Below are 6,444 nucleotides of genomic sequence, written 5' to 3'. Positions count from 1 at the left end.
TCTGAGGCAACCAATTCAGGTACTTTAAAATAGAAAAATATTCATGAACTTGGGGTTTCTTTATGGGGTAATAAAAAAAGTAGCAAACCCCTGGCCAGTTTGGCTCAGTGGTTAGACAGTCGGCCCATGGACTGAAGGGTCCTGGGTTCAATTGTGGCCAAGGGCACATACCTCGGTTGCAGGCTCGATCCCCTGCCTCAGTCAGGATGCATTCGGGAGGCAACAAATCGATGTGTCTCTTTCACATTGATGCGTCTCTCTCCCCCCCTTCTACTCTCTCTGAAAATAGAAAAAATATCCTCCAGTGAGGATTAAAAAAAAAGTAGCAAAATATATAAAGACATTTACAATCAAAAAGCTCATATAAAAACATAATTTGCTCTGGTATTTTGATCACTGTAAGACAAATTCAAAACAGTGATCTACTGATAAAAACAGTAAAAGCCTTTTAAAATACACTAACCTCTGATTAATCTACTTAAAAACCTAGGCAACTGATATTTGCAGATTTAAAGGACTCCTGACTGAAGTGTGAGATTAATTCCCCCAAAACACCTGGTATAGGAATGTCTCTGTCTACAAATCCTATTAAAGTGCTTGGTAACAGTAAATGAGATCTTCAACAACATTTAAGGAAATAGTTTTCCCCTTTACATATTTGAAAACAGAGGTTGAGTTCCTTTTTTTGCCAGTTACCATACTCAACAATATTGATCCTCGCCTTTACCCCTGTGGAAAAAAATTTTAAAGTGACCAAACTTCATTTTATTTTAAAAGGCATGACTAAGTTGTATAAGTTTGACTAATTTAACCTCCTGTCTGCTTAATAAGTGGATGGGTAGGCCTAAAATACCCTTTGGGAATTTTAAGCGAATAGTTGAGTAAAACACTATTCTTGCTTATATTAGTTTTTTAACAAAATGTCTATACATGATCATGATTTTAGTCACAAATTTCAAGTCTAAGTTAACAGAAATGTGATTTTTTCAGAGCTATAGGTAAAAGCTATTCCCCAAGTAAATATAATACACCGGACAGGAAAGTACCTAATAGAATCTTATTTCTGAAAATAAACTAAATTCAGGGCTTTAGGTAGAGCAAAAACCTCAATTGAGCCCAAGTTTAAAATCTTTGTCAAAAGCAAACCCCCTCCTTTATTTTTGGAAAAAATACACCACAAATCTGTGAGCTGCCAACACCTAAAGATGCCCAAGTTTAGATTATTTTTGCTGTTAGAACATTCCTTCCTGTCTCAGTAACTGACCTTTCATTTTGGGACAATAGGAAAACAACAAAAACAGTAAATTCTTGCTGGAAAATACTGGTCTAGGGGAAATATTTTGTCTACTCTTTCTTATCTTGAAACAATAATCACTTCTTCTTCTCCATAACTTTTATTTAAGAGTCTTCATTCAAAAAGAGACTAGACAGAATATGTTACCACTCCTTATAAAGAGTTCCCTTAACTTGTTTATAGAAGGTCCCTATCACTTTCCTCCGTAATCTTTATTAATGGTACAGTCTGCAAAGGAATGAGCACATGAAGAAGTAAATTTCCATTCTGAGCTGCAGGACTTCTACCCTTTTGACTAAAGGAACTAAGAACACCCCAAGGGAAAGAAGTGAAATGAAAATCTACTGTATTAGGGCTATTTTCAGGAGCATGAGATCGGTATGGAGAGAGAGAGTTTACTGTCAGAAACAAAGAGGGGGCTCTCTCTATGGTATTTCTTGTACACTGAAGCTATTAGCCGATGGTGCATCTCAACACAGCCTTCCTCAAATATTCCTGCATCACTTCTTCACTTGCTGGCACGTCACGTCAACTGGTCATGGACACTGGGGCAATAAAACGCTTACTGAAAGCATCATACCAAGTGTTTCCCTCTGCCCACCTCCGTATGTTTTCTAGGATCATTTCTAATGTGGATATGCCACGATTTCATCAGAAAAACTTTATCGGCAGCCTGTTATTCCAAAGCCAACATTCCTATCTATGGCCCCACCTCTAAACTCCAGTAAAGCTAACTCTAGACACTTGAGTAAGTCCCCCTGAGTTAATCCTCTTAATTCTCACTGTCCTCCTCCTTTACTGCCTTCCCTCCAACAGGTGCCCAATCAAGTACTAAATATGAGGCCAGGAATCCATTTGACTTCAAAAGTCCCAATTACAGAATTACTGAATCTGATTTGCACAATTGAACCCATCACACCCCACCCAAAATCATCAACACAACATTTTGAACATGTTAAATTTTATTAAAAATATTTAACATTGTACAAATATTCCAACACAGTAATGGTACCTCAACACTGTGCCAAAAGCATGACTTTTATTAAACTGCTGATTAATCTTGCAAATGTTCCTATTTTAATATTCTCATGTTACTATATGTATATCAGCAATATAATGTCTGCAGGAGCTTTCAGCTCAATTATAGAAACAGCCTTGTAACAAGTGCTAAACATCGTAATAGGCATCATTAAAGTACAATTCTACCTATGTTATTGAACAGGCTACAGAAGTCCCTTCTGTCCGACCATCATAAATGAGAAACCAAGATAAGATGTTCATGGGATCCTGACAAAGTTACTACAAAAACAAAAGCCCTTATTTATATTTGAGAAATATAAGTTTTCCCTCACAATGCCTCTTTCTTTTCTGGTCCCATGAAATGTATTTTGTTGTTAGTGTATAAGAATTTGCACTGCATTTTCCCTAACTTATATGAACTGCTCAGAACTACTTGAGTATTCCTACTACTTACTATAAAACTTCCCAAGGAGCACATTATTAAGTGCAATCTTTAAAGTTCTATAATCTTTTCTATCACTGATACATACATAAAATGTGTAAGAGAACAAGTACTTTAACATAATGACACAATCACTAAAATCCTTAAAAGCATTTCACTGCAGTGATGTTCAGCTAGTCTACAGCAAGCTTACAGATAAGGGTTTACATTCATGACACTAACTAGCACATGTTTAACACTTAGGAAATTCTTCCTGGACTGATACACCCAACCAACAAAGAAGGCATAAGAATAGTGAGGAAGTTCTTCAGGCATGAAAATCAAAATTACTTTTAATCAGTGCTTATATTACATTTTTTATATGGTATGGTCAGAAATGCCTAGTTATTAAATTTAATTTCCTCAATTTATACTTTACCTTCATGGAATCCCCACTATGAAAGATTTTAATCTTTAGCAATAATCTAAAAATTGACTCTTAATTCTACTGAATCTACCAATCCCATCAGCTGTTCTAGGTTTCAGATAAAACACAAGTTATTGATTACTTTATGTTTCTGCTATGTTCAAGGTCCTAATATTTCACCTATGTATTTTCCTCCTGACTCAAAGTTTTATCAAATGTATCTTTATACTGAATCAACTATTGTTTTTCAAATTGCTAAAACTTTTAAGTTTCATTTTACAATGTTAAGATTTCTTTTGGAGGATTTAAAAAATTATTTCTCCTAGTGTTTAAATCCTCCATTCTATCAACACCTTCCTATTTTTACTAATATTAGTTTGCAATAAATATCCCTTAAGATGCATTAATATACCAAATAAAAATGTAAATATAATGAAGATATTAGAGGGATTGAAACCACAGTAAAATAAAGCAAATTTATTGTCTCTCCAAGAGAAATTATTTAGAGTCTATCTCGTAAAGTGTCTATCTTAATCACTTAAAATATACTCTTAAGTATTTCATTACTTCATACTTGTAGGCCTTTCCTGCTCATCTACCGATTTGAAAATAAAGAGAATGAAGTACTTATTATATGTTCCTATCAAGAACAGAATTATTTAAAGTCTTATTTTTCTACAAGGCCAATATAAATGTCCACTTATAGGATATGGGCATCCTCCCACACTTAATGCCCCACTACTAATAAAAAAAAAAAATAGGAAAAAAAAAGTTCTTACCAACAATTCCACTGGTTATCGTCCCCAGCGAACCCCACCTAGCAAGTCGACATCATGACATGTCAGGTCAGGGCAGCCTCAACCTCGCTTCCCTGATAGTCAGGTGATAAAAGGAAGGAGTTAAAACAGGAAAAGTACACTTGCAGATTTCTGGATAACATCTGAAAATGATTAAAAAACAAAAACAAAACAAAAAGCCCAGAGCTTCTGGTAACCTCTAAATAAAAAATATATATGTATACACATTAAAAAAAACCACAACTTTTCTACAAAGTTTAACAGTAACTGCTTCAAATTAATTATATATAAATTAGTGACCCATACATTAAGTATGCAATACTTTTAAAGCTTGGTGTTTGCATTTCAAAAATAAGGGCTAATTAACAAACTTCTAATGCAAAAGTAAACATGCCTGGCTAATGGATTTGTCATTCTGGATACTCTACTCAGTCACCCAATCCACTGGCTTACTCAGAACAACTAAGTTAACAGAAGCTCTCATTCTTAGAGAAACATAAACACACTTATAAATCCAGTGCACTCTTTCTATAAGGCTTTTCCATAGCTCCTCACTTAAGAGACTCCACATAATAAAGGACACCACTGATATTAACATTTCTTCCACATACTTTGATTCGTTTTCTTTAAGAATCCTGGATAGCTCAGTATAAAAAAATTCTCTTTGGAAAATCAAAACAACAAATTTTAACATAATTAGGAGTCTTCATAATTGCCAAGTTAATAGCCTTATAGCAAGTATTTACTGGAAGGGTTTGGTTTTACAAATAATACACAATTAATAAAACATAGGTATGATTATCCAAATGGGCAGGAGGCAAATGATGTAATGAGTTTCAAGAATATTATATGGTTTTACGCTAGGAATGGAATTTTATATCCCTTCTCTTTTGGAATTTAAAATATGTATATAATTTATTTGATGCATGCTGACCTTTTAAAAAGAGGGTTTGCCTAAGTCAGATTTCAAAGTCGAAAGAAAAATGATTTATTAACAGAAAGCATTGGGCTTTCTTATGCAGAATAACTCCAGTAAATGGAAAAATTATGCCAAACTCTTGTTTAAAAAAACTAACTACAGAACCATAGTAACTTAATTTCCATATTAATTGACCAAATAAACTTAGATTTATTAGAAATCTGGCAACTTATTAGAACATTTTTGCTTTTAAAAAATTAAAACACTGTCATATAAATACATACATTTAAGCAACTGCTATAAATGAGTGATCAAATAAAAATTAGCATTCCATTATGGGGAAGGGGTATATTTATGCCAATCTCAGGAGGGTACCTACAAAGAAGTCTATCTCAATATAAAGTAAAAATATCCTAACATACATTGCTACAGCAGGCTCATAAATAAAACCAAACGAATTAGGTTGGGGAACAAAAAAGATGGCAGGAGTGCAGAAAACCAAATTTCCCAGAACTCCTAATTTATGCCTACTGGAAAAAAAAAAAAAAGTATGCAAATCTAGAATAAAGACCTCCCTCAACTGACATTTTTCAGGTTTATGTATTAGATTGTTTGATTTCTGTGAAAAGTTGAGCCCTGAATCTATTTTTTCTGAATGTTGCTACAGCAATAATTTATAAGACATCAAGGGAAAAGCTCTAAGGTGAGACTTAATGTTTATAAAGTTACATTTTACTGCTAAATAAGTAGACAAAAAACCTATAAAGCAATATTAGAGGAACATTTCTATAGATATGTTTTTAATTGGTGAGGATAAAATGTAATTTGCAATTAAAGAAAAGGATTTCATATGGAACCCAAGTTTTGTTCTTATGCTTTTGCTGGGGTTTTGTAGTTTAGGATGGACGGGGAAGCGCAATAAATTACTTTCAGAATCGCTTTCATTCCAAGGCCTAATTCTCTTCATGAAGGCTCTGTAGCTGGCGTTATCTGATTTCTAAGGAACACAACTCAAATTTTATTTGTAGACCCTTCTTGCCAAGAAAAATCAGGGTTCTATTCAAGTCTAATTTCCATTTACAATTACAGCTTCCAGTTGCATTTTCAAAGTTTAAAAGCAGTATTTAAAGAACGTTTGGTGTCTTTACTTTCATCCATGGGCATAAGAAACTGAATCTAAGCTTTACCAAATAGATACCCATGTTGACCTTAAACTACCCTAAAACAGACTATTTAATTCCTTTACCAGTTTATAAAAATATAATAGAAGTATTATGGAGGCCGGTTAACTTACTGTGTACTATTTAATAAGTGTATTTTTAAAGAGAAATAATACATACTGACTTTCATCAGCAAATATTTTCTTACTCGAAATCAAGAGAGAAGCCATGAAACCCAAAATATAACCTAACCAAACTTGCAAAAGATTACATGGCCTATAATTTTGAAATCTACTACTACTTTATAATAGACACCAAACAGGAACAAAACACAAAATAAGGTGTGTTGTTTTTAATTATTCCCCAATGGCTTATTTTTATAATTTAAAAACATTTAGACCCACCT

This window comes from Miniopterus schreibersii (genome assembly GCF_964146895.1).
Source record: "Miniopterus schreibersii genome assembly, chromosome: 8".
Taxonomy (NCBI): domain Eukaryota; kingdom Metazoa; phylum Chordata; class Mammalia; order Chiroptera; family Miniopteridae; genus Miniopterus; species Miniopterus schreibersii.
Note: the sequence above shows the minus strand (reverse complement) of the source record.